Below are 25,797 nucleotides of genomic sequence, written 5' to 3'. Positions count from 1 at the left end.
ATGCAAATAAGACGGAACCTTGTTTGTGGGTTTCTTGGGCGGAGATCAGAGTGTACGAAATGGACCTAGCATCATCTGAATGTGATCAAACCTTTAAGGCACCAGGGTAAAGTAGGAATTGCGTCTCCGGGATGTGGTTCACTTCAGACTCACGCGGATCGAACTTTTCAAAACTCTCAGATGTTTTCATACTCAATCTTAGGTGTTCAATAATCTTCTTCACACGTGAAGTCAAAGAAATTCGAAATTGTTCCCCAACCACCGCAAGTGGCTTTCTCTCACTGTTAAATTCCCTCCTGAGGAACCGAGGGTTGCAGGCACATAATTCTTTGAAATTTGAGGTACACGTAGACACGTTGTTTGAAGGTCACCACTCAGCCTCCGATGATCCAGGGAAAACAGCCCAAGACTGTTCACCCGCGGCCTTTAGCTCAAGTCCTTTAAACCTGGCAACATCCATGTAAATCTTTTCTGAACACATTCACATCGGAAGGCTTGAGAGGGATATAGGACAAATGCTGGCATACAGACGAGGTTAGATTAGGATATCTGCTCGGCATGGACCGATTGGACCGAAGGGTGTGTTTCTATTTGTCTGTGATGCCAAAACTCAGAGCAAGATCAACTTCTGGAACTTGGTGCCGAAGATAAGATCAGTAATTGAGGCTAACCGAGAATGAGATTATAAGGTTTCTACTGACTAAAGACCTCAATGGCTCAGAGAACAATCGAGGAAAATGTTGAAAATGCATTTTTCATTATCAATCCAGTTTAGCACTGTGTAATGAAGCCAATTCCTCAAATAAGTGAGGAACCAGATGTGAATACAACCGGAAAATCTTACATCACAGCCAATTTCTCAATCGCTGAGGTATAACTCGCGATATTGCGAGGCCCCCGACGGCGCGGCTCCAGTGTCGCATTCGGTCAGCGCGCAGTACTTATATGTCAGTGTTTCTGCGTGCGTGATGCCGAGGTTGTGAGTTCGAGCCTCACCTGGAGCAGTTTTATCTACTCGTGACCAAAGAGTCTCTTGGAAAATTCCAGTTTCTCTGGTTTGGCAAATGTCATTTCCTGAGAAAGGTCTCGGCAGTCAAACAACGTATCCTGGGAATATTTGAAACGTCAAGACATATCTGGGCAGGAACGTCAATCGGTAACCTTGTTCAGCTCAAAAATGCTTCCAATCAGCGGTCTGCTTGATTTAAATTGCCGGCAAGCCCTGTTTAGTTGGTATTTCTTTATTCAACTGGCTACAAACTCACACAGGTCGATGTAGTAATCAAAAAGGAATTAGATTGATCTCATTGAACCGTGTGAATGTTATATTCGGCTTTGCTTGGAACATTTGTCTGATTAAAATAAAGATCTGCTGAGAAGAAGAGGATCAAAATGCAAATAAGACGGAACCTTGTTTGTGGGTTTCTTGGGCGGAGATCAGAGTGTACGAAATGGACCTAGCATCATCTGAATGTGATCAAACCTTTAAGGCACCAGGGTAAAGTAGGAATTGCGTCTCCGGGATGTGGTTCACTTCAGACTCACGCGGATCGAACTTTTCAAAACTCTCAGATGTTTTCATACTCAATCTTAGGTGTTCAATAATCTTCTTCACACGTGAAGTCAAAGAAATTCGAAATTGTTCCCCAACCACCGCAAGTGGCCGCTGGGGTGACTCACCGGGGTATAACTTTTCAAAACTCTCAGCTTTTTTCATTCTTAATCTTAAGTGTTCAATAATCTTCTTCACACGTGAAGTCAAAGAAATTCGAAATTGTTCCCCAACCACCGCAAGTGGCTTTCTCTCACTGTTAAATTCCCTCCTGAGGAACCGAGGGTTGCAGGCACATAATTCTTTGAAATTTGAGGTACACGTAGACACGTTGTTTGAAGGTCACCACTCAGCCTCCGATGATCCAGGGAAAACAGCCCAAGACTGTTCACCCGCGGCCTTTAGCTCAAGTCCTTTAAACTTGGCAACATCCATGTAAATCTTTTCTGAACACATTCACATCAGAAGGCTTGAGAGGGATATAGCACAAATGCTGGCATACAGACGAGGTTAGATTAGGATATCTGCTCGGCATGGACCGATTGGACCGAAGGGTGTGTTTCTATTTGTCTGTGATGCCAAAACTCAGAGCAAGATCAACTTCTGGAACTTGGTGCCGAAGATAAGATCAGTAATTGAGGCTAACCGAGAATGAGATTATAAGGTTTCTACTGACTAAAGACCTCAATGGCTCAGAGAACAATCGAGGAAAATGTTGAAAATGCATTTTTCATTATCAATCCAGTTTAGCACTGTGTAATGAAGCCAATTCCTCAAATAAGTGAGGAACCAGATGTGAATACAACCGGAAAATCTTCCATCACAGCCAATTTCTCAATCGCTGAGGTATAACTCGCGATATTGGGAGACCCGCGACGGCGCGGCTCCCGTGGCGCAATCGGTCAGCGCGCGGTACTTATATGTCAGTGTTTCTGCGTGCGTAATGCCGAGGTTGTGAGTTCGAGCCTCACCTTGAGCAGTTTTATCTACTCGTGACCAAAGAGTCTCTTGGAAAATTTGAGTTTCTCTGGTTTGGCAAATGTCATTTCCTGAGAAAGGTCTCAGCAGTCAAACAACGTATCCTGGGAATATTTGAAACGTCAAGACATAGCTGGGCAGGAACGTCAATCGGTAACCTTGTTCAGCTCAAAAATGCTTCCAATCAGCGGTCTGCTTGATTTAAATTGCCGGCAAGCCCTGTTTAGTTGGTATTTCTTTATTCAACTGGCTACAAACTCACACAGGTCGATGTAGTAATCAAAAAGGAATTAGATTGATCTCATTGAACCGTGTGAATGTTATATTCGGCTTTGCTTGGAACATTTGTCTGATTAAAATAAAGATCTGCTGAGAAGAAGAGGATCAAAATGCAAATAAGACGGAACCTTGTTTGTGGGTTTCTTGGGCGGAGATCAGAGTGTACGAAATGGACCTAGCATCATCTGAATGTGATCAAACCTTTAAGGCACCAGGGTAAAGTAGGAATTGCGTCTCCGGGATGTGGTTCACTTCAGACTCACGCGGATCGAACTTTTCAAAACTCTCAGATGTTTTCATACTCAATCTTAGGTGTTCAATAATCTTCTTCACACGTGAAGTCAAAGAAATTCGAAATTGTTCCCCAACCACCGCAAGTGGCCGCTGGGGTGACTCACCGGGGTATAACTTTTCAAAACTCTCAGCTTTTTTCATTCTTAATCTTAAGTGTTCAATAATCTTCTTCACACGTGAAGTCAAAGAAATTCGAAATTGTTCCCCAACCACCGCAAGTGGCTTTCTCTCACTGTTAAATTCCCTCCTGAGGAACCGAGGGTTGCAGGCACATAATTCTTTGAAATTTGAGGTACACGTAGACACGTTGTTTGAAGGTCACCACTCAGCCTCCGATGATCCAGGGAAAACAGCCCAAGACTGTTCACCCGCGGCCTTTAGCTCAAGTCCTTTAAACCTGGCAACATCCATGTAAATCTTTTCTGAACACATTCACATCGGAAGGCTTGAGAGGGATATAGGACAAATGCTGGCATACAGACGAGGTTAGATTAGGATATCTGCTCGGCATGGACCGATTGGACCGAAGGGTGTGTTTCTATTTGTCTGTGATGCCAAAACTCAGAGCAAGATCAACTTCTGGAACTTGGTGCCGAAGATAAGATCAGTAATTGAGGCTAACCGAGAATGAGATTATAAGGTTTCTACTGACTAAAGACCTCAATGGCTCAGAGAACAATCGAGGAAAATGTTGAAAATGCATTTTTCATTATCAATCCAGTTTAGCACTGTGTAATGAAGCCAATTCCTCAAATAAGTGAGGAACCAGATGTGAATACAACCGGAAAATCTTACATCACAGCCAATTTCTCAATCGCTGAGGTATAACTCACGATATTGGGAGGCTTGCGTCGGCGCGGCTCCCGTGGCGCAATCGGTCAGCGCGCGGTACTTATATGTCAGTGTTTCTGCGTGCGTAATGCCGAGGTTGTGAGTTCGAGCCTCACCTGGAGCAGTTTTATCTACTCGTGACCAAAGAGTCTCTTGGAAAATTCCAGTTTCTCTGGTTTGGCAAATGTCATTTCCTGAGAAAGGTCTCGGCAGTCAAACAACGTATCCTGGGAATATTTGAAACGTCAAGACATATCTGGGCAGGAACGTCAATCGGTAACCTTGTTCAGCTCAAAAATGCTTCCAATCAGCGGTCTGCTTGATTTAAATTGCCGGCAAGCCCTGTTTAGTTGGTATTTCTTTATTCAACTGGCTACAAACTCACACAGGTCGATATAGTAATCAAAAAGGAATTAGATTGATCTCATTGAACCGTGTGAATGTTATATTCGGCTTTGCTTGGAACATTTGTCTGATTAAAATAAAGATCTGCTGAGAAGAAGAGGATCAAAATGCAAATAAGACGGAACCTTGTTTGTGGGTTTCTTGGGCGGAGATCAGAGTGTACGAAATGGACCTAGCATCATCTGAATGTGATCAAACCTTTAAGCCACCAGGGTAAAGTAGGAATTGCGTCTCCGGGATGTGGTTCACTTCAGACTCACGCGGATCGAACTTTTCAAAACTCTCAGATGTTTTCATACTCAATCTTAGGTGTTCAATAATCTTCTTCACACGTGAAGTCAAAGAAATTCGAAATTGTTCCCCAACCACCGCAAGTGGCCGCTGGGGTGACTCACCGGGGTATAACTTTTCAAAACTCTCAGCTTTTTTCATTCTTAATCTTAAGTGTTCAATAATCTTCTTCACACGTGAAGTCAAAGAAATTCGAAATTGTTCCCCAACCACCGCAAGTGGCTTTCTCTCACTGTTAAATTCCCTCCTGAGGAACCGAGGGTTGCAGGCACATAATTCTTTGAAATTTGAGGTACACGTAGACACGTTGTTTGAAGGTCACCACTCAGCCTCCGATGATCCAGGGAAAACAGCCCAAGACTGTTCACCCGCGGCCTTTAGCTCAAGTCCTTTAAACCTGGCAACATCCATGTAAATCTTTTCTGAACACATTCACATCGGAAGGCTTGAGAGGGATATAGGACAAATGCTGGCATACAGACGAGGTTAGATTAGGATATCTGCTCGGCATGGACCGATTGGACCGAAGGGTGTGTTTCTATTTGTCTGTGATGCCAAAACTCAGAGCAAGATCAACTTCTGGAACTTGGTGCCGAAGATAAGATCAGTAATTGAGGCTAACCGAGAATGAGATTATAAGGTTTCTACTGACTAAAGACCTCAATGGCTCAGAGAACAATCGAGGAAAATGTTGAAAATGCATTTTTCATTATCAATCCAGTTTAGCACTGTGTAATGAAGCCAATTCCTCAAATAAGTGAGGAACCAGATGTGAATACAACCGGAAAATCTTACATCGCAGCCAATTTCTCAATCGCTGAGGTATAACTCGCGATATTGGGAGGCGCGCGACGGCGCGGCTCCAGTGGCGCAATCGGTCAGCGCGCGGTACTTATATGTCAGTGTTTCTGCGTGCGTAATGCCGAGGTTGTGAGTACGAGCCTCACCTGGAGCAGTTTTATCTACTCGTGACCAAAGAGTCTCTTGGAAAATTCCAGTTTCTCTGGTTTGGCAAATGTCATTTCCTGAGAAAGGTCTCAGCAGTCAAACAACGTATCCTGGGAATATTTGAAACGTCAAGACATATCTCGGCAGGAACGTCAATCGGTAACCTTGTTCAGCTCAAAAATGCTTCCAATCAGCGTTCTGCTTGATTTAAATTGCCGGCAAGCCCTGTTTAGTTGGTATTTCTTTATTCAACTGGCTACAAACTCACACAGGTCGATGTAGTAATCAAAAAGGAATTAGATTGATCTCATTGAACCGTGTGAATGTTATATTCGGCTTTGCTTGGAACATTTGTCTGATTAAAATAAAGATCTGCTGAGAAGAAGAGGATCAAAATGCAAATAAGACGGAACCTTGTTTGTGGGTTTCTTGGGCGGAGATCAGAGTGTACGAAATGGACCGAGCATCATCTGAATGTGATCAAACCTTTAAGGCACCAGGGTAAAGTAGGAATTGCGTCTCCGGGATGTGGTTCACTTCAGACTCACGCGGATCGAACTTTTCAAAACTCTCAGATGTTTTCATACTCAATCTTAGGTGTTCAATAATCTTCTTCACACGTGAAGTCAAAGAAATTCGAAATTGTTCCCCAACCACCGCAAGTGGCCGCTGGGGTGACTCACCGGGGTATAACTTTTCAAAACTCTCAGCTTTTTTCATTCTTAATCTTAAGTGTTCAATAATCTTCTTCACACGTGAAGTCAAAGAAATTCGAAATTGTTCCCCAACCACCGCAAGTGGCTTTCTCTCACTGTTAAATTCCCTCCTGAGGAACCGAGGGTTGCAGGCACATAATTCTTGAAATTTGAGGTACACGTAGACACGTTGTTTGAAGGTCACCACTCAGCCTCCGATGATCCAGGGAAAACAGCCCAAGACTGTTCACCCGCGGCCTTTAGCTCAAGTCCTTTAAACCTGGCAACATCCATGTAAATCTTTTCTGAACACATTCACATCGGAAGGCTTGAGAGGGATATAGGACAAATGCTGGCATACAGACGAGGTTAGATTAGGATATCTGCTCGGCATGGACCGATTGGAGCGAAGGGTGTGTTTCTATTTGTCTGTGATGCCAAAACTCAGAGCAAGATCAACTTCTGGAACTTGGTGCCGAAGATAAGATCATTAATTGAGGCTAACCGAGAATGAGATTATAAGGTTTCTACTGACTAAAGACCTCAATGGCTCAGAGAACAATCGAGGAAAATGTTGAAAATGCATTTTTCATTATCAATCCAGTTTAGCACTGTGTAATGAAGCCAATTCCTCAAATAAGTGAGGAACCAGATGTGAATACAACCGGAAAATCTTACATCACAGCCAATTTCTCAATCGCTGAGGTATAACTCGCGATATTGGGAGGCACGCGACGGCGCGGCTCCAGTGGCGCAATCGGTCAGCGCGCGGTACTTATATGTCAGTGTTTCTGCGTGCGTAATGCCGAGGTTGTGAGTTCGAGCCTCACCTGGAGCAGTTTTATCCACTCGTGACCAAAGAGTCTCTTGGAAAATTCCAGTTTCTCTGGTTTGGCAAATGTCATTTCCTGAGAAAGGTCTCGGCAGTCAAACAACGTATCCTGGGAATATTTGAAACGTCAAGACATATCTGGGCAGGAACGTCAACCGGTAACCTTGTTCAGCTCAAAAATGCTTCCAATCTGCGGTCTGCTTGATTTAAATTGCCGGCAAGCCCTGTTTAGTTGGTATTTCTTTATTCAACTGGCTACAAACTCACACAGGTCGATGTAGTAATCAAAAAGGAATTAGATTGATCTCATTGAACCGTGTGAATGTTATATTCGGCTTTGCTTGGAACATTTGTCTGATTAAAATAAAGATCTGCTGAGAAGAAGAGGATCAAAATGCAAATAAGACGGAACCTTGTTTGTGGGTTTCTTGGGCGGAGATCAGAGTGTACGAAATGGACCTAGCATCATCTGAATGTGATCAAACCTTTAAGGCACCAGGGTAAAGTAGGAATTGCGTCTCCGGGATGTGGTTCACTTCAGACTCACGCGGATCGAACTTTTCAAAACTCTCAGATGTTTTCATACTCAATCTTAGGTGTTCAATAATCTTCTTCACACGTGAAGTCAAAGAAATTCGAAATTGTTCCCCAACCACCGCAAGTGGCCGCTGGGGTGACTCACCGGGGTATAACTTTTCAAAACTCTCAGCTTTTTTCATTCTTAATCTTAAGTGTTCAATAATCTTCTTCACACGTGAAGTCAAAGAAATTCGAAATTGTTCCCCAACCACCGCAAGTGGCTTTCTCTCACTGTTAAATTCCCTCCTGAGGAACCGAGGGTTGCAGGCACATAATTCTTTGAAATTTGAGGTACACGTAGACACGTTGTTTGAAGGTCACCACTCAGCCTCCGATGATCCAGGGAAAACAGCCCAAGACTGTTCACCCGCGGCCTTTAGCTCAAGTCCTTTAAACCTGGCAACATCCATGTAAATCTTTTCTGAACACATTCACATCGGAAGGCTTGAGAGGGATATAGGACAAATGCTGGCATACAGACGAGGTTAGATTAGGATATCTGCTCGGCATGGACCGATTGGACCGAAGGGTGTGTTTCTATTTGTCTGTGATGCCAAAACTCAGAGCAAGATCAACTTCTGGAACTTGGTGCCGAAGATAAGATCAGTAATTGAGGCTAACCGAGAATGAGATTATAAGGTTTCTACTGACTAAAGACCTCAATGGCTCAGAGAACAATCGAGGAAAATGTTGAAAATGCATTTTTCATTATCAATCCAGTTTAGCACTGTGTAATGAAGCCAATTCCTCAAATAAGTGAGGAACCAGATGTGAATACAACCGGAAAATCTTCCATCACAGCCAATTTCTCAATCGCTGAGGTATAACTCGCGATATTGGGAGGCCCGCGACGGTGCGGCTCCGGTGGTGCAATCGGTCAGCGCGCGGTACTTATATGTCAATGTTTCTGCGTGCGTAATGCCGAGGTTGTGAGTTCGAGCCTCACCTGGAGCGGTTTTATCTACTCGTGACCAAAGAGTCTCTTGCAAAATTCCAGTTTCTCTGGTTTGGCAAATGTCATTTCCTGAGAAAGGTCTCGGCCGTCAAACAACGTATCCTGGGAATATTTGAAACGTCAAGACATATCTGGGCAGGAACGTCAATCGGTAACCTTGTTCAGCTCAAAAATGCTTCCAATCAGCGGTCTGCTTGATTTAAATTGCCGGCAAGCCCTGTTTAGTTGGTATTTCTTTATTCAACTGGCTACAAACTCACACAGGTCGATGTAGTAATCAAAAAGGAATTAGATTGATCTCATTGAACCGTGTGAATGTTATATTCGGCTTTGCTTGGAACATTTGTCTGATTAAAATAAAGATCTGCTGAGAAGAAGAGGATCAAAATGCAAATAAGACGGAACCTTGTTTGTGGGTTTCTTGGGCGGAGATCAGAGTGTACGAAATGGACCTAGCATCATCTGAATGTGATCAAACCTTTAAGGCACCAGGGTAAAGTAGGAATTGCGTCTCCGGGATGTGGTTCACTTCAGACTCACGCGGATCGAACTTTTCAAAACTCTCAGATGTTTTCATACTCAATCTTAGGTGTTCAATAATCTTCTTCACACGTGAAGTCAAAGAAATTCGAAATTGTTCCCCAACCACCGCAAGTGGCCGCTGGGGTGACTCACCGGGGTATAACTTTTCAAAACTCTCAGCTTTTTTCATTCTTAATCTTAAGTGTTCAATAATCTTCTTCACACGTGAAGTCAAAGAAATTCGAAATTGTTCCCCAACCACCGCAAGTGGCTTTCTCTCACTGTTAAATTCCCTCCTGAGGAACCGAGGGTTGCAGGCACATAATTCTTTGAAATTTGAGGTACACGTAGACACGTTGTTTGAAGGTCACCACTCAGCCTCCGATGATCCAGGGAAAACAGCCCAAGACTGTTCACCCGTGGCCTTTAGCTCAAGTCCTTTAAACCTGGCAACATCCATGTAAATCTTTTCTGAACACATTCACATCGGAAGGCTTGAGAGGGATATAGGACAAATGCTGGCATACAGACGAGGTTAGATTAGGATATCTGCTCGGCATGGACCGATTGGAGCGAAGGGTGTGTTTCTATTTGTCTGTGATGCCAAAACTCAGAGCAAGATCAACTTCTGGAACTTGGTGCCGAAGATAAGATCAGTAATTGAGGCTAACCGAGAATGAGATTATAAGGTTTCTACTGACTAAAGACCTCAATGGCTCAGAGAACAATCGAGGAAAATGTTGAAAATGCATTTTTCATTATCAATCCAGTTTAGCACTGTGTAATGAAGCCAATTCCTCAAATAAGTGAGGAACCAGATGTGAATACAACCGGAAAATCTTACATCACAGCCAATTTCTCAATCGCTGAGGTATAACTCGCGATATTGGGAGACCCGCGAAGGCGCGGCTCCCGTGGCGCAATCGGTCAGCGCGCGGTACTTGTATGTCAGTGTTTCTGCGTGCGTAATGCCGAGGTTGTGAGTTCGAGCCTTACCTGGAGCAGTTTTATCTACTCGTGACCAAAGAGTCTCTTGGAAAATTCCAGTTTCTCTGGTTTGGCAAATGTCATTTCCTGAGAAAGGTCTCGGCAGTCAAACAACGTATCCTGGGAATATTTGAAACGTCAAGACATATCTGGGCAGGAACGTCAATCGGTAACCTTGTTCAGCTCAAAAATGCTTCCAATCAGCGGTCTGCTTGATTTAAATTGCCGGCAAGCCCTGTTTAGTTGGTATTTCTTTATTCAACTGGCTACAAACTCACACAGGTCGATGTAGTAATCAAAAAGGAATTAGATTGATCTCATTGAACCGTGTGAATGTTATATTCGGCTTTGCTTGGAACATTTGTCTGATTAAAATAAAGATCTGCTGAGAAGAAGAGGATCAAAATGCAAATAAGACGGAACCTTGTTTGTGGGTTTCTTGGGCGGAGATCAGAGTGTACGAAATGGACCTAGCATCATCTGAATGTGATCAAACCTTTAAGGCACCAGGGTAAAGTAGGAATTGCGTCTCCGGGATGTGGTTCACTTCAGACTCACGCGGATCGAACTTTTCAAAACTCTCAGATGTTTTCATACTCAATCTTAGGTGTTCAAAAATCTTCTTCACACGTGAAGTCAAAGAAATTCGAAATTGTTCCCCAACCACCGCAAGTGGCCGCTGGGGTGACTCACCGGGGTATAACTTTTCAAAACTCTCAGCTTTTTTCATTCTTAATCTTAAGTGTTCAATAATCTTCTTCACACGTGAAGTCAAAGAAATTCGAAATTGTTCCCCAACCACCGCAAGTGGCTTTCTCTCACTGTTAAATTCCCTCCTGAGGAACCGAGGGTTGCAGGCACATAATTCTTTGAAATTTGAGGTACACGTAGACACGTTGTTTGAAGGTCACCACTCAGCCTCCGATGATCCAGGGAAAACAGCCCAAGACTGTTCACCCGCGGCCTTTAGCTCAAGTCCTTTAAACCTGGCAACATCCATGTAAATCTTTTCTGAACACATTCACATCGGAAGGCTTGAGAGGGATATAGGACAAATGCTGGCATACAGACGAGGTTAGATTAGGATATCTGCTCGGCATGGACCGATTGGACCGAAGGGTGTGTTTCTATTTGTCTGTGATGCCAAAACTCAGAGCAAGATCAACTTCTGGAACTTGGTGCCGAAGATAAGATCAGTAATTGAGGCTAACCGAGAATGAGATTATAAGGTTTCTACTGACTAAAGACCTCAATGGCTCAGAGAACAATCGAGGAAAATGTTGAAAATGCATTTTTCATTATCAATCCAGTTTAGCACTGTGTAATGAAGCCAATTCCTCAAATAAGTGAGGAACCAGATGTGAATACAACCGGAAAATCTTCCATCACAGCCAATTTCTCAATCGCTGAGGTATAACTCGCGATATTGGGAGGCTCGCGACGGCGCGGCTCCAGTGGCGCAATCGGTCAGCACGCGGTACTTATATGTCAGTGTTTCTGCGTGCGTAATGCCGAGGTTGTGAGTTCGAGCCTCACCTGGAGCGGTTTTATCTACACGTGACCAAAGAGTCTCTTGCAAAATTCCAGTTTCTCTGGTTTGGCAAATGTCATTTCCTGAGAAAGGTCTCGGCCGTCAAACAACGTATCCTGGGAATATTTGAAACGTCAAGACATATCTGGGCAGGAACGTCAATCGGTAACCTTGTTCAGCTCAAAAATGCTTCCAATCAGCGGTCTGCTTGATTTAAATTGCCGGCAAGCCCTGTTTAGTTGGTATTTCTTTATTCAACTGGCTACAAACTCACACAGGTCGATGTAGTAATCAAAAAGGAATTAGATTGATCTCATTGAACCGTGTGAATGTTATATTCGGCTTTGCTTGGAACATTTGTCTGATTAAAATAAAGATCTGCTGAGAAGAAGAGGATCAAAATGCAAATAAGACGGAACCTTGTTTGTGGGTTTCTTGGGCGGAGATCAGAGTGTACGAAATGGACCTAGCATCATCTGAATGTGATCAAACCTTTAAGGCACCAGGGTAAAGTAGGAATTGCGTCTCCGGGATGTGGTTCACTTCAGACTCACGCGGATCGAACTTTTCAAAACTCTCAGATGTTTTCATACTCAATCTTAGGTGTTCAATAATCTTCTTCACACGTGAAGTCAAAGAAATTCGAAATTGTTCCCCAACCACCGCAAGTGGCCGCTGGGGTGACTCACCGGGGTATAACTTTTCAAAACTCTCAGCTTTTTTCATTCTTAATCTTAAGTGTTCAATAATCTTCTTCACACGTGAAGTCAAAGAAATTCGAAATTGTTCCCCAACCACCGCAAGTGGCTTTCTCTCACTGTTAAATTCCCTCCTGAGGAACCGAGGGTTGCAGGCACATAATTCTTTGAAATTTGAGGTACACGTAGACACGTTGTTTGAAGGTCACCACTCAGCCTCCGATGATCCAGGGAAAACAGCCCAAGACTGTTCACCCGCGGCCTTTAGCTCAAGTCCTTTAAACCTGGCAACATCCATGTAAATCTTTTCTGAACACATTCACATCGGAAGGCTTGAGAGGGATATAGGACAAATGCTGGCATACAGACGAGGTTAGATTAGGATATCTGCTCGGCATGGACCGATTGGACCGAAGGGTGTGTTTCTATTTGTCTGTGATGCCAAAACTCAGAGCAAGATCAACTTCTGGAACTTGGTGCCGAAGATAAGATCAGTAATTGAGGCTAACCGAGAATGAGATTATAAGGTTTCTACTGACTAAAGACCTCAATGGCTCAGAGAACAATCGAGGAAAATGTTGAAAATGCATTTTTCATTATCAATCCAGTTTAGCACTGTGTAATGAAGCCAATTCCTCAAATAAGTGAGGAACCAGATGTGAATACAACCGGAAAATCTTACATCACAGCCAATTTCTCAATCGCTGAGGTATAACTCGCGATATTGGGAGACCCGCGACGGCGCGGCTCCCGTGGCGCAATCGGTCAGCGCGCGGTACTTATATGTCAGTGTTTCTGCGTGCGTAATGCCGAGGTTGTGAGTTCGAGCCTCACCTGGAGCAGTTTTATCTACTCGTGACCAAAGAGTCTCTTGGAAAATTCCAGTTTCTCTGGTTTGGCAAACGTCATTTCCTGAGAAAGGTCTCGGCAGTCAAACAACGTATCCTGGGAATATTTGAAACGTCAAGACATATCTGGGCAGGAACGTCAATCGGTAACCTTGTTCAGCTCAAAAATGCTTCCAATCAGCGGTCTGCTTGATTTAAATTGCCGGCAAGCCCTGTTTAGTTGGTATTTCTTTATTCAACTGGCTACAAACTCACACAGGTCGATGTAGTAATCAAAAAGGAATTAGATTGATCTCATTGAACCGTGTGAATGTTATATTCGGCTTTGCTTGGAACATTTGTCTGATTAAAATAAAGATCTGCTGAGAAGAAGAGGATCAAAATGCAAATAAGACGGAACCTTGTTTGTGGGTTTCTTGGGCGGAGATCAGAGTGTACGAAATGGACCGAGCCTCATCTGAATGTGATCAAACCTTTAAGGCACCAGGGTAAAGTAGGAATTGCGTCTCCGGGATGTGGTTCACTTCAGACTCACGCGGATCGAACTTTTCAAAACTCTCAGATGTTTTCATACTTAATCTTAGGTGTTCAATAATCTTCTTCACACGTGAAGTCAAAGAAATTCGAAATTGTTCCCCAACCACCGCAAGTGGCCGCTGGGGTGACTCACCGGGGTATAACTTTTCAAAACTCTCAGCTTTTTTCATTCTTAATCTTAAGTGTTCAATAATCTTCTTCACACGTGAAGTCAAAGAAATTCGAAATTGTTCCCCAACCACCGCAAGTGGCTTTCTCTCACTGTTAAATTCCCTCCTGAGGAACCGAGGGTTGCAGGCACATAATTCTTTGAAATTTGAGGTACACGTAGACACGTTGTTTGAAGGTCACCACTCAGCCTCCCATGATCCAGGGAAAACAGCCCAAGACTGTTCACCCGCGGCCTTTAGCTCAAGTCCTTTAAACCTGGCAACATCCATGTAAATCTTTTCTGAACACATTCACATCGGAAGGCTTGAGAGGGATATAGGACAAATGCTGGCATACAGACGAGGTTAGATTAGGATATCTGCTCGGCATGGACCGATTGGACCGAAGGGTGTGTTTCTATTTGTCTGTGATGCCAAAACTCAGAGCAAGATCAACTTCTGGAACTTGGTGCCGAAGATAAGATCAGTAATTGAGGCTAACCGAGAATGAGATTATAAGGTTTCTACTGACTAAAGACCTCAATGGCTCAGAGAACAATCGAGGAAAATGTTGAAAATGCATTTTTCCTTATCAATCCAGTTTAGCACTGTGTAATGAAGCCAATTCCTCAAATAAGTGAGGAACCAGATGTGAATACAACCGGAAAATCTTACATCACAGCCAATTTCTCAATCGCTGAGGTATAACTCGCGATATTGGGAGGCTCGCGACGGCGCGGCTCCAGTGGCGCAATCGGTCAGCGCGCGGTACTTATATGTCAGTGTTTCTGCGTGCGTAATGCCGAGGTTGTGAGTTCGAGCGTCACCGGGAGCAGTTTTACCTACTCGTGACCAAAGAGTCTCTTGGAAAATTCCAGTTTCTCTGGTTTGGCAAATGTCATTTCCTGAGAAAGGTCTCGGCAGTCAAACAACGTATCCTGGCAATATTTGAAACGTCAAGACATATCTGGGCAGGAACGTCAATCGGTAACCTTGTTCAGCTCAAAAATGCTTCCAATCAGCGGTCTGCTTGATTTAAATTGCCGGCAAGCCCTGTTTAGTTGGTATTTCTTTATTCAACTGGCTACAAACTCACACAGGTCGATGTAGTAATCAAAAAGGAATTAGATTGATCTCATTGAACCGTGTGAATGTTATATTCGGCTTTGCTTGGAACATTTGTCTGATTAAAATAAAGATCTGCTGAGAAGAAGAGGATCAAAATGCAAATAAGACGGAACCTTGTTTGTGGGTTTCTTGGGCGGAGATCAGAGTGTACGAAATGGACCGAGCATCATCTGAATGTGATCAAACCTTTAAGGCACCAGGGTAAAGTAGGAATTGCGTCTCCGGGATGTGGTTCACTTCAGACTCACGCGGATCGAACTTTTCAAAACTCTCAGATGTTTTCATACTCAATCTTAGGTGTTCAATAATCTTCTTCACACGTGAAGTCAAAGAAATTCGAAATTGTTCCCCAACCACCGCAAGTGGCCGCTGGGGTGACTCACCGGGGTATAACTTTTCAAAACTCTCAGCTTTTTTCATTCTTAATCTTAAGTGTTCAATAATCTTCTTCACACGTGAAGTCAAAGAAATTCGAAATTGTTCCCCAACCACCGCAAGTGGCTTTCTCTCACTGTTAAATTCCCTCCTGAGGAACCGAGGGTTGCAGGCACATAATTCTTTGAAATTTGAGGTACACGTAGACACGTTGTTTGAAGGTCACCACTCAGCCTCCGATGATCCAGGGAAAACAGCCCAAGACTGTTCACCCGCGGCCTTTAGCTCAAGTCCTTTAAACCTGGCAACATCCATGTAAATCTTTTCTGAACACATTCACATCGGAAGGCTTGAGAGGGATATAGGACAAATGCTGGCATACAGACGAGGTTAGATTAGGATATCTGCTCGGCATGGACCGATTGGAGCGAAGGGTGTGTTTCTATTTGTCTGTGATGCCAAAACTCAGAGCAAGATCAACTTCTGGAACTTGGTGCCGAAGATAAGATCAGTAATTGAGGCTAACCGAGAATGAGATTATAAGGTTTCTACTGACTAAAGACCTCAATGGCTCAGAGAACAATCGAGGAAAATGTTGAAAATGCATTTTTCCTTATCAATCCAGTTTAGCACTGTGTAATGAAGCCAATTCCTCAAATAAGTGAGGAACCAGATGTGAATACAACCGGAAAATCTGACATCACAGCCAATTTCTCAATCGCTGAGGTATAACTCGCGATATTGGGAGGCCCGCGGCGGCGCGGCTCCCGTGGCGCAATCGGTCAGCGCGCGGTACTTATATGTCAGTGTTTCTGCGTGCGTAATGCCGAGGTTGTGAGTTCGAACCTCACCTGGAGCAGTTTTATCTACTTGTGACCAAAGAGTCTCTTGGAAAATTCCAGTTTCTCTGGTTTGGCAAATGTCATTTCCTGAGAAAGGTCTCGGCAGTCAAACAACGTATCCTGGGAATATTTGAAACGTCAAGACATATCTGGGCAGGAACGTCAATCGGTAACCTTGTTCAGCTCAAAAATGCTTCCAATCAGCGGTCTGCTTGATTTAAATTGCCGGCAAGCCCTGTTTAGTTGGTATTTCTTTATTCAACTGGCTACAAACTCACACAGGTCGATGTAGTAATCAAAAAGGAATTAGATTGATCTCATTGAACCGTGTGAATGTTATATTCGGCTTTGCTTGGAACATTTGTCTGATTAAAATAAAGATCTGCTGAGAAGAAGAGGATCAAAATGCAAATAAGACGGAACCTTGTTTGTGGGTTTCTTGGGCGGAGATCAGAGTGTACGAAATGGACCGAGCCTCATCTGAATGTGATCAAACCTTTAAGGCACCAGGGTAAAGTAGGAATTGCGTCTCCGGGATGTGGTTCACTTCAGACTCACGCGGATCGAACTTTTCAAAACTCTCAGATGTTTTCATACTCAATCTTAGGTGTTCAATAATCTTCTTCACACGTGAAGTCAAAGAAATTCGAAATTGTTCCCCAACCACCGCAAGTGGCCGCTGGAGTGACTCACCGGGGTATAACTTTTCAAAACTCTCAGCTTTTTTCATTCTTAATCTTAAGTGTTCAATAATCTTCTTCACACGTGAAGTCAAAGAAATTCGAAATTGTTCCCCAACCACCGCAAGTGGCTTTCTCTCACTGTTAAATTCCCTCCTGAGGAACCGAGGGTTGCAGGCACATAATTCTTTGAAATTTGAGGTACATGTAGACACGTTGTTTGAAGGTCACCACTCAGCCTCCGATGATCCAGGGAAAACAGCCCAAGACTGTTCACCCGCGGCCTTTAGCTCAAGTCCTTTAAACCTGGCAACATCCATGTAAATCTTTTCTGAACACATTCACATCGGAAGGCTTGAGAGGGGTATAGGACAAATGCTGGCATACAGACGAGGTTAGATTAGGATATCTGCTCGGCATGGACCGATTGGACCGAAGGGTGTGTTTCTATTTGTCTGTGATGCCAAAACTCAGAGCAAGATCAACTTCTGGAACTTGGTGCCGAAGATAAGATCAGTAATTGAGGCTAACCGAGAATGAGATTATAAGGTTTCTACTGACTAAAGACCTCAATGGCTCAGAGAACAATCGAGGAAAATGTTGAAAATGCATTTTTCATTATCAATCCAGTTTAGCACTGTGTAATGAAGCCAATTCCTCAAATAAGTGAGGAACCAGATGTGAATACAACCGGAAAATCTTACATCACAGCCAATTTCTCAATCGCTGAGGTATAACTCGCGATATTGGGAGGCCCGCGACGGCGCGGCTCCAGTGGTGCAATCGGTCAGCGCGCGGTACTGAAATGTCAGTGTTTCTGCGTGCGTAATGCCGAGGTTGTGAGTTCGAGCCTCACCTGGAGCAGTTTTATCTACTCGTGACCAAAGAGTCTCTTGGAAAATTCCAGTTTCTCTGGTTTGGCAAATGTCATTTCCTGAGAAAGGTCTCGGCAGTCAAACAACGTATCCTGGGAATATTTGAAACGTCAAGACATATCTGGGCAGGAACGTCAATCGGTAACCTTGTTCAGCTCAAAAATGCTTCCAATCAGCGGTCTGCTTGATTTAAATTGCCGGCAAGCCCTGTTTAGTTGGTATTTCTTTATTCAACTGGCTACAAACTCACACAGGTTGATGTCGTAATCAAAAAGGAATTAGATTGATCTCATTGAACCGTGTGAATGTTATATTCGGCTTTGCTTGGAACATTTGTCTGATTAAAATAAAGATCTGCTGAGAAGAAGAGGATCAAAATGCAAATAAGACGGAACCTTGTTTGTGGGTTTCTTGGGCGGAGATCAGAGTGTACGAAATGGACCTAGCATCATCTGAATGTGATCAAACCTTTAAGGCACCAGGGTAAAGTAGGAATTGCGTCTCCGTGATGTGGTTCACTTCAGACTCACGCGGATCGAACTTTTCAAAACTCTCAGATGTTTTCATACTCAATCTTAGGTGTTCAATAATCTTCTTCACACGTGAAGTCAAAGAAATTCGAAATTGTTCCCCAACCACCGCAAGTGGCCGCTGGGGTGACTCACCGGGGTATAACTTTTCAAAACTCTCAGCTTTTTTCATTCTTAATCTTAAGTGTTCAATAATCTTCTTCACACGTGAAGTCAAAGAAATTCGAAATTGTTCCCCAACCACCGCAAGTGGCTTTCTCTCACTGTTAAATTCCCTCCTGAGGAACCGAGGGTTGCAGGCACATAATTCTTTGAAATTTGAGGTACACGTAGACACGTTGTTTGAAGGTCACCACTCAGCCTCCCATGATCCAGGGAAAACAGCCCAAGACTGTTCACCCGCGGCCTTTAGCTCAAGTCCTTTAAACCTGGCAACATCCATGTAAATCTTTTCTGAACACATTCACATCGGAAGGCTTGAGAGGGGTATAGGACAAATGCTGGCATACAGACGAGGTTAGATTAGGATATCTGCTCGGCATGGACCGATTGGAGCGAAGGGTGTGTTTCTATTTGTCTGTGATGCCAAAACTCAGAGCAAGATCAACTTCTGGAACTTGGTGCCGAAGATAAGATCAGTAATTGAGGCTAACCGAGAATGAGATTATAAGGTTTCTACTGACTAAAGACCTCAATGGCTCAGAGAACAATCGAGGAAAATGTTGAAAATGCATTTTTCATTATCAATCCAGTTTAGCACTGTGTAATGAAGCCAATTCCTCAAATAAGTGAGGAACCAGATGTGAATACAACCGGAAAATCTGACATCACAGCCAATTTCTCAATCGCTGAGGTATAACTCGCGATATTGGGAGGCCCGCGACGGCGCGGCTCCAGTGGCGCAATCGGTCAGCGCGCGGTACTTATATGTCAGTGTTTCTGCGTGCGTGATGCCGAGGTTGTGAGTTCGAACCTCACCTGGAGCAGTTTTATCTACTCGTGACCAAAGAGTCTCTTGGAAAATTCCAGTTTCTCTGGTTTGGCAAATGTCATTTCCTGAGAAAGGTCTCGGCAGTCAAACAACGTATCCTGGCAATATTTGAAACGTCAAGACATATCTGGGCAGGAACGTCAATCGGTAACCTTGTTCAGCTCAAAAATGCTTCCAATCAGCGGTCTGCTTGATTTAAATTGCCGGCAAGCCCTGTTTAGTTGGTATTTCTTTATTCAACTGGCTACAAACTCACACAGGTTGATGTCGTAATCAAAAAGGAATTAGATTGATCTCATTGAACCGTGTGAATGTTATATTCGGCTTTGCTTGGAACATTTGTCTGATTAAAATAAAGATCTGCTGAGAAGAAGAGGATCAAAATGCAAATAAGACGGAACCTTGTTTGTGGGTTTCTTGGGCGGAGATCAGAGTGTACGAAATGGACCTAGCATCATCTGAATGTGATCAAACCTTTAAGGCACCAGGGTAAAGTAGGAATTGCGTCTCCGTGATGTGGTTCACTTCAGACTCACGCGGATCGAACTTTTCAAAACTCTCAGATGTTTTCATACTCAATCTTAGGTGTTCAATAATCTTCTTCACACGTGAAGTCAAAGAAATTCGAAATTGTTCCCCAACCACCGCAAGTGGCCGCTGGGGTGACTCACCGGGGTATAACTTTTCAAAACTCTCAGCTTTTTTCATTCTTAATCTTAAGTGTTCAATAATCTTCTTCACACGTGAAGTCAAAGAAATTCGAAATTGTTCCCCAACCACCGCAAGTGGCTTTCTCTCACTGTTAAATTCCCTCCTGAGGAACCGAGGGTTGCAGGCACATAATTCTTTGAAATTTGAGGTACACGTAGACACGTTGTTTGAAGGTCACCACTCAGCCTCCCATGATCCAGGGAAAACAGCCCAAGACTGTTCACCCGCGGCCTTTAGCTCAAGTCCTTTAAACCTGGCAACATCCATGTAAATCTTTTCTGAACACATTCACATCGGAAGGCTTGAGAGGGATATAGGACAAATGCTGGCATACAGACGAGGTTAGATTAGGATATCTGCTCGGCATGGACCGATTGGACCGAAGGGTGTGTTTCTATTTGTCTGTGATGCCAAAACTCAGAGCAAGATCAACTTCTGGAACTTGGTGCCGAAGATAAGATCAGTAATTGAGGCTAACCGAGAATGAGATTATAAGGTTTCTACTGACTAAAGACCTCAATGGCTCAGAGAACAATCGAGGAAAATGTTGAAAATGCATTTTTCCTTATCAATCCAGTTTAGCACTGTGTAATGAAGCCAATTCCTCAAATAAGTGAGGAACCAGATGTGAATACAACCGGAAAATCTTACATCACAGCCAATTTCTCAATCGCTGAGGTATAACTCGCGATATTGGGAGGCTCGCGACGGCGCGGCTCCAGTGGCGCAATCGGTCAGCACGCGGTACTTATATGTCAGTGTTTCTGCGTGCGTAATGCCGAGGTTGTGAGTTCGAGCGTCACCGGGAGCAGTTTTACCTACTCGTGACCAAAGAGTCTCTTGGAAAATTCCAGTTTCTCTGGTTTGGCAAATGTCATTTCCTGAGAAAGGTCTCGGCAGTCAAACAACGTATCCTGGGAATATTTGAAACGTCAAGACATATCTGGGCAGGAACGTCAATCGGTAACCTTGTTCAGCTCAAAAATGCTTCCAATCAGCGGTCTGCTTGATTTAAATTGCCGGCAAGCCCTGTTTAGTTGGTATTTCTTTATTCAACTGGCTACAAACTCACACAGGTTGATGTCGTAATCAAAAAGGAATTAGATTGATCTCATTGAACCGTGTGAATGTTATATTCGGCTTTGCTTGGAACATTTGTCTGATTAAAATAAAGATCTGCTGAGAAGAAGAGGATCAAAATGCAAATAAGACGGAACCTTGTTTGTGGGTTTCTTGGGCGGAGATCAGAGTGTACGAAATGGACCTAGCATCATCTGAATGTGATCAAACCTTTAAGGCACCAGGGTAAAGTAGGAATTGCGTCTCCGTGATGTGGTTCACTTCAGACTCACGCGGATCGAACTTTTCAAAACTCTCAGATGTTTTCATACTCAATCTTAGGTGTTCAATAATCTTCTTCACACGTGAAGTCAAAGAAATTCGAAATTGTTCCCCAACCACCGCAAGTGGCCGCTGGGGTGACTCACCGGGGTATAACTTTTCAAAACTCTCAGCTTTTTTCATTCTTAATCTTAAGTGTTCAATAATCTTCTTCACACGTGAAGTCAAAGAAATTCGAAATTGTTCCCCAACCACCGCAAGTGGCTTTCTCTCACTGTTAAATTCCCTCCTGAGGAACCGAGGGTTGCAGGCACATAATTCTTTGAAATTTGAGGTACACGTAGACACGTTGTTTGAAGGTCACCACTCAGCCTCCGATGATCCAGGGAAAACAGCCCAAGACTGTTCACCCGCGGCCTTTAGCTCAAGTCCTTTAAACCTGGCAACATCCATGTAAATCTTTTCTGAACACATTCACATCGGAAGGCTTGAGAGGGGTATAGGACAAATGCTGGCATACAGACGAGGTTAGATTAGGATATCTGCTCGGCATGGACCGATTGGAGCGAAGGGTGTGTTTCTATTTGTCTGTGATGCCAAAACTCAGAGCAAGATCAACTTCTGGAACTTGGTGCCGAAGATAAGATCAGTAATTGAGGCTAACCGAGAATGAGATTATAAGGTTTCTACTGACTAAAGACCTCAATGGCTCAGAGAACAATCGAGGAAAATGTTGAAAATGCATTTTTCATTATCAATCCAGTTTAGCACTGTGTAATGAAGCCAATTCCTCAAATAAGTGAGGAACCAGATGTGAATACAACCGGAAAATCTGACATCACAGCCAATTTCTCAATCGCTGAGGTATAACTCGCGATATTGGGAGGCCCGCGACGGCGCGGCTCCAGTGGCGCAATCGGTCAGCGCGCGGTACTTATATGTCAGTGTTTCTGCGTGCGTGATGCCGAGGTTGTGAGTTCGAACCTCACCTGGAGCAGTTTTATCTACTCGTGACCAAAGAGTCTCTTGGAAAATTCCAGTTTCTCTGGTTTGGCAAATGTCATTTCCTGAGAAAGGTCTCGGCAGTCAAACAACGTATCCTGGCAATATTTGAAACGTCAAGACATATCTGGGCAGGAACGTCAATCGGTAACCTTGTTCAGCTCAAAAATGCTTCCAATCAGCGGTCTGCTTGATTTAAATTGCCGGCAAGCCCTGTTTAGTTGGTATTTCTTTATTCAACTGGCTACAAACTCACACAGGTTGATGTCGTAATCAAAAAGGAATTAGATTGATCTCATTGAACCGTGTGAATGTTATATTCGGCTTTGCTTGGAACATTTGTCTGATTAAAATAAAGATCTGCTGAGAAGAAGAGGATCAAAATGCAAATAAGACGGAACCTTGTTTGTGGGTTTCTTGGGCGGAGATCAGAGTGTACGAAATGGACCTAGCATCATCTGAATGTGATCAAACCTTTAAGGCACCAGGGTAAAGTAGGAATTGCGTCTCCGTGATGTGGTTCACTTCAGACTCACGCGGATCGAACTTTTCAAAACTCTCAGATGTTTTCATACTCAATCTTAGGTGTTCAATAATCTTCTTCACACGTGAAGTCAAAGAAATTCGAAATTGTTCCCCAACCACCGCAAGTGGCCGCTGGGGTGACTCACCGGGGTATAACTTTTCAAAACTCTCAGCTTTTTTCATTCTTAATCTTAAGTGTTCAATAATCTTCTTCACACGTGAAGTCAAAGAAATTCGAAATTGTTCCCCAACCACCGCAAGTGGCTTTCTCTCACTGTTAAATTCCCTCCTGAGGAACCGAGGGTTGCAGGCACATAATTCTTTGAAATTTGAGGTACACGTAGACACGTTGTTTGAAGGTCACCACTCAGCCTCCCATGATCCAGGGAAAACAGCCCAAGACTGTTCACCCGCGGCCTTTAGCTCAAGTCCTTTAAACCTGGCAACATCCATGTAAATCTTTTCTGAACACATTCACATCGGAAGGCTTGAGAGGGATATAGGACAAATGCTGGCATACAGACGAGGTTAGATTAGGATATCTGCTCGGCATGGACCGATTGGACCGAAGGGTGTGTTTCTATTTGTCTGTGATGCCAAAACTCAGAGCAAGATCAACTTCTGGAACTTGGTGCCGAAGATAAGATCAGTAATTGAGGCTAACCGAGAATGAGATTATAAGGTTTCTACTGACTAAAGACCTCAATGGCTCAGAGAACAATCGAGGAAAATGTTGAAAATGCATTTTTCCTTATCAATCCAGTTTAGCACTGTGTAATGAAGCCAATTCCTCAAATAAGTGAGGAACCAGATGTGAATACAACCGGAAAATCTTACATCACAGCCAATTTCTCAATCGCTGAGGTATAACTCGCGATATTGGGAGGCTCGCGACGGCGCGGCTCCAGTGGCGCAATCGGTCAGCACGCGGTACTTATATGTCAGTGTTTCTGCGTGCGTAATGCCGAGGTTGTGAGTTCGAGCGTCACCGGGAGCAGTTTTACCTACTCGTGACCAAAGAGTCTCTTGGAAAATTCCAGTTTCTCTGGTTTGGCAAATGTCATTTCCTGAGAAAGGTCTCGGCAGTCAAACAACGTATCCTGGGAATATTTGAAACGTCAAGACATATCTGGGCAGGAACGTCAATCGGTAACCTTGTTCAGCTCAAAAATGCTTCCAATCAGCGGTCTGCTTGATTTAAATTGCCGGCAAGCCCTGTTTAGTTGGTATTTCTTTATTCAACTGGCTACAAACTCACACAGGTTGATGTCGTAATCAAAAAGGAATTAGATTGATCTCATTGAACCGTGTGAATGTTATATTCGGCTTTGCTTGGAACATTTGTCTGATTAAAATAAAGATCTGCTGAGAAGAAGAGGATCAAAATGCAAATAAGACGGAACCTTGTTTGTGGGTTTCTTGGGCGGAGATCAGAGTGTACGAAATGGACCTAGCATCATCTGAATGTGATCAAACCTTTAAGGCACCAGGGTAAAGTAGGAATTGCGTCTCCGTGATGTGGTTCACTTCAGACTCACGCGGATCGAACTTTTCAAAACTCTCAGATGTTTTCATACTCAATCTTAGGTGTTCAATAATCTTCTTCACACGTGAAGTCAAAGAAATTCGAAATTGTTCCCCAACCACCGCAAGTGGCCGCTGGGGTGACTCACCGGGGTATAACTTTTCAAAACTCTCAGCTTTTTTCATTCTTAATCTTAAGTGTTCAATAATCTTCTTCACACGTGAAGTCAAAGAAATTCGAAATTGTTCCCCAACCACCGCAAGTGGCTTTCTCTCACTGTTAAATTCCCTCCTGAGGAACCGAGGGTTGCAGGCACATAATTCTTTGAAATTTGAGGTACACGTAGACACGTTGTTTGAAGGTCACCACTCAGCCTCCCATGATCCAGGGAAAACAGCCCAAGACTGTTCACCCGCGGCCTTTAGCTCAAGTCCTTTAAACCTGGCAACATCCATGTAAATCTTTTCTGAACACATTCACATCGGAAGGCTTGAGAGGGGTATAGGACAAATGCTGGCATACAGACGAGGTTAGATTAGGATATCTGCTCGGCATGGACCGATTGGAGCGAAGGGTGTGTTTCTATTTGTCTGTGATGCCAAAACTCAGAGCAAGATCAACTTCTGGAACTTGGTGCCGAAGATAAGATCAGTAATTGAGGCTAACCGAGAATGAGATTATAAGGTTTCTACTGACTAAAGACCTCAATGGCTCAGAGAACAATCGAGGAAAATGTTGAAAATGCATTTTTCATTATCAATCCAGTTTAGCACTGTGTAATGAAGCCAATTCCTCAAATAAGTGAGGAACCAGATGTGAATACAACCGGAAAATCTTACATCACAGCCAATTTCTCAATCGCTGAGGTATAACTCGCGATATTGGGAGGCCCGCGACGGCGCGGCTCCAGTGGCGCAATCGGTCAGCGCGCGGTACTTATATGTCAGTGTTTCTGCGTGCGTGATGCCGAGGTTGTGAGTTCGAACCTCACCTGGAGCAGTTTTATCTACTCGTGACCAAAGAGTCTCTTGGAAAATTCCAGTTTCTCTGGTTTGGCAAATGTCATTTCCTGAGAAAGGTCTCGGCAGTCAAACAACGTATCCTGGGAATATTTGAAACGTCAAGACATATCTGGGCAGGAACGTCAATCGGTAACCTTGTTCAGCTCAAAAATGCTTCCAATCAGCGGTCTGCTTGATTTAAATTGCCGGCAAGCCCTGTTTAGTTGGTATTTCTTTATTCAACTGGCTACAAACTCACACAGGTTGATGTCGTAATCAAAAAGGAATTAGATTGATCTCATTGAACCGTGTGAATGTTATATTCGGCTTTGCTTGGAACATTTGTCTGATTAAAATAAA

The 25,797-nt window shown here is 43.6% G+C and overlaps 14 non-coding genes across 14 annotated transcripts; all 14 read left to right on the top strand.

The window, feature by feature from the left end:
* The first annotated feature begins 2,435 nt into the window (after positions 1 to 2,435).
* trnai-uau (transfer RNA isoleucine (anticodon UAU)) lies at positions 2,436 to 2,531 on the top strand. The gene is made up of 2 exons: positions 2,436 to 2,473; positions 2,496 to 2,531. It is a non-coding gene; the product is annotated as a tRNA-Ile (tRNA).
* Positions 2,532 to 3,962: 1,431 nt separating this feature from the next.
* trnai-uau (transfer RNA isoleucine (anticodon UAU)) lies at positions 3,963 to 4,058 on the top strand. The gene is made up of 2 exons: positions 3,963 to 4,000; positions 4,023 to 4,058. It is a non-coding gene; the product is annotated as a tRNA-Ile (tRNA).
* Positions 4,059 to 5,489: 1,431 nt separating this feature from the next.
* trnai-uau (transfer RNA isoleucine (anticodon UAU)) lies at positions 5,490 to 5,585 on the top strand. Its single transcript has 2 exons — positions 5,490 to 5,527; positions 5,550 to 5,585. It is a non-coding gene; the product is annotated as a tRNA-Ile (tRNA).
* A 1,430-nt stretch (positions 5,586 to 7,015) lies between these two features.
* Positions 7,016 to 7,111, top strand: trnai-uau (transfer RNA isoleucine (anticodon UAU)). The gene is made up of 2 exons: positions 7,016 to 7,053; positions 7,076 to 7,111. It is a non-coding gene; the product is annotated as a tRNA-Ile (tRNA).
* Positions 7,112 to 8,542: 1,431 nt separating this feature from the next.
* trnai-uau (transfer RNA isoleucine (anticodon UAU)) lies at positions 8,543 to 8,638 on the top strand. The gene is made up of 2 exons: positions 8,543 to 8,580; positions 8,603 to 8,638. It is a non-coding gene; the product is annotated as a tRNA-Ile (tRNA).
* A 1,431-nt stretch (positions 8,639 to 10,069) lies between these two features.
* On the top strand, positions 10,070 to 10,165 carry trnat-ugu (transfer RNA threonine (anticodon UGU)). The gene is made up of 2 exons: positions 10,070 to 10,107; positions 10,130 to 10,165. It is a non-coding gene; the product is annotated as a tRNA-Thr (tRNA).
* A 1,431-nt stretch (positions 10,166 to 11,596) lies between these two features.
* Positions 11,597 to 11,692, top strand: trnai-uau (transfer RNA isoleucine (anticodon UAU)). The gene is made up of 2 exons: positions 11,597 to 11,634; positions 11,657 to 11,692. It is a non-coding gene; the product is annotated as a tRNA-Ile (tRNA).
* A 1,431-nt stretch (positions 11,693 to 13,123) lies between these two features.
* Positions 13,124 to 13,219, top strand: trnai-uau (transfer RNA isoleucine (anticodon UAU)). Its single transcript has 2 exons — positions 13,124 to 13,161; positions 13,184 to 13,219. It is a non-coding gene; the product is annotated as a tRNA-Ile (tRNA).
* A 1,431-nt stretch (positions 13,220 to 14,650) lies between these two features.
* Positions 14,651 to 14,746, top strand: trnai-uau (transfer RNA isoleucine (anticodon UAU)). The gene is made up of 2 exons: positions 14,651 to 14,688; positions 14,711 to 14,746. It is a non-coding gene; the product is annotated as a tRNA-Ile (tRNA).
* Positions 14,747 to 16,177: 1,431 nt separating this feature from the next.
* trnai-uau (transfer RNA isoleucine (anticodon UAU)) lies at positions 16,178 to 16,273 on the top strand. Its single transcript has 2 exons — positions 16,178 to 16,215; positions 16,238 to 16,273. It is a non-coding gene; the product is annotated as a tRNA-Ile (tRNA).
* Positions 16,274 to 17,704: 1,431 nt separating this feature from the next.
* trnaf-gaa (transfer RNA phenylalanine (anticodon GAA)) lies at positions 17,705 to 17,800 on the top strand. Its single transcript has 2 exons — positions 17,705 to 17,742; positions 17,765 to 17,800. It is a non-coding gene; the product is annotated as a tRNA-Phe (tRNA).
* Positions 17,801 to 19,231: 1,431 nt separating this feature from the next.
* trnai-uau (transfer RNA isoleucine (anticodon UAU)) lies at positions 19,232 to 19,327 on the top strand. Its single transcript has 2 exons — positions 19,232 to 19,269; positions 19,292 to 19,327. It is a non-coding gene; the product is annotated as a tRNA-Ile (tRNA).
* A 2,958-nt stretch (positions 19,328 to 22,285) lies between these two features.
* Positions 22,286 to 22,381, top strand: trnai-uau (transfer RNA isoleucine (anticodon UAU)). Its single transcript has 2 exons — positions 22,286 to 22,323; positions 22,346 to 22,381. It is a non-coding gene; the product is annotated as a tRNA-Ile (tRNA).
* Positions 22,382 to 25,339: 2,958 nt separating this feature from the next.
* trnai-uau (transfer RNA isoleucine (anticodon UAU)) lies at positions 25,340 to 25,435 on the top strand. The gene is made up of 2 exons: positions 25,340 to 25,377; positions 25,400 to 25,435. It is a non-coding gene; the product is annotated as a tRNA-Ile (tRNA).
* Positions 25,436 to 25,797: the final 362 nt, after the last annotated feature.

This window comes from Chiloscyllium punctatum, chromosome 49 (assembly GCF_047496795.1).
Source record: "Chiloscyllium punctatum isolate Juve2018m chromosome 49, sChiPun1.3, whole genome shotgun sequence".
Classification (NCBI taxonomy): domain Eukaryota; kingdom Metazoa; phylum Chordata; class Chondrichthyes; order Orectolobiformes; family Hemiscylliidae; genus Chiloscyllium; species Chiloscyllium punctatum.
This window is presented reverse-complemented; position numbering and strand designations above follow the sequence as displayed.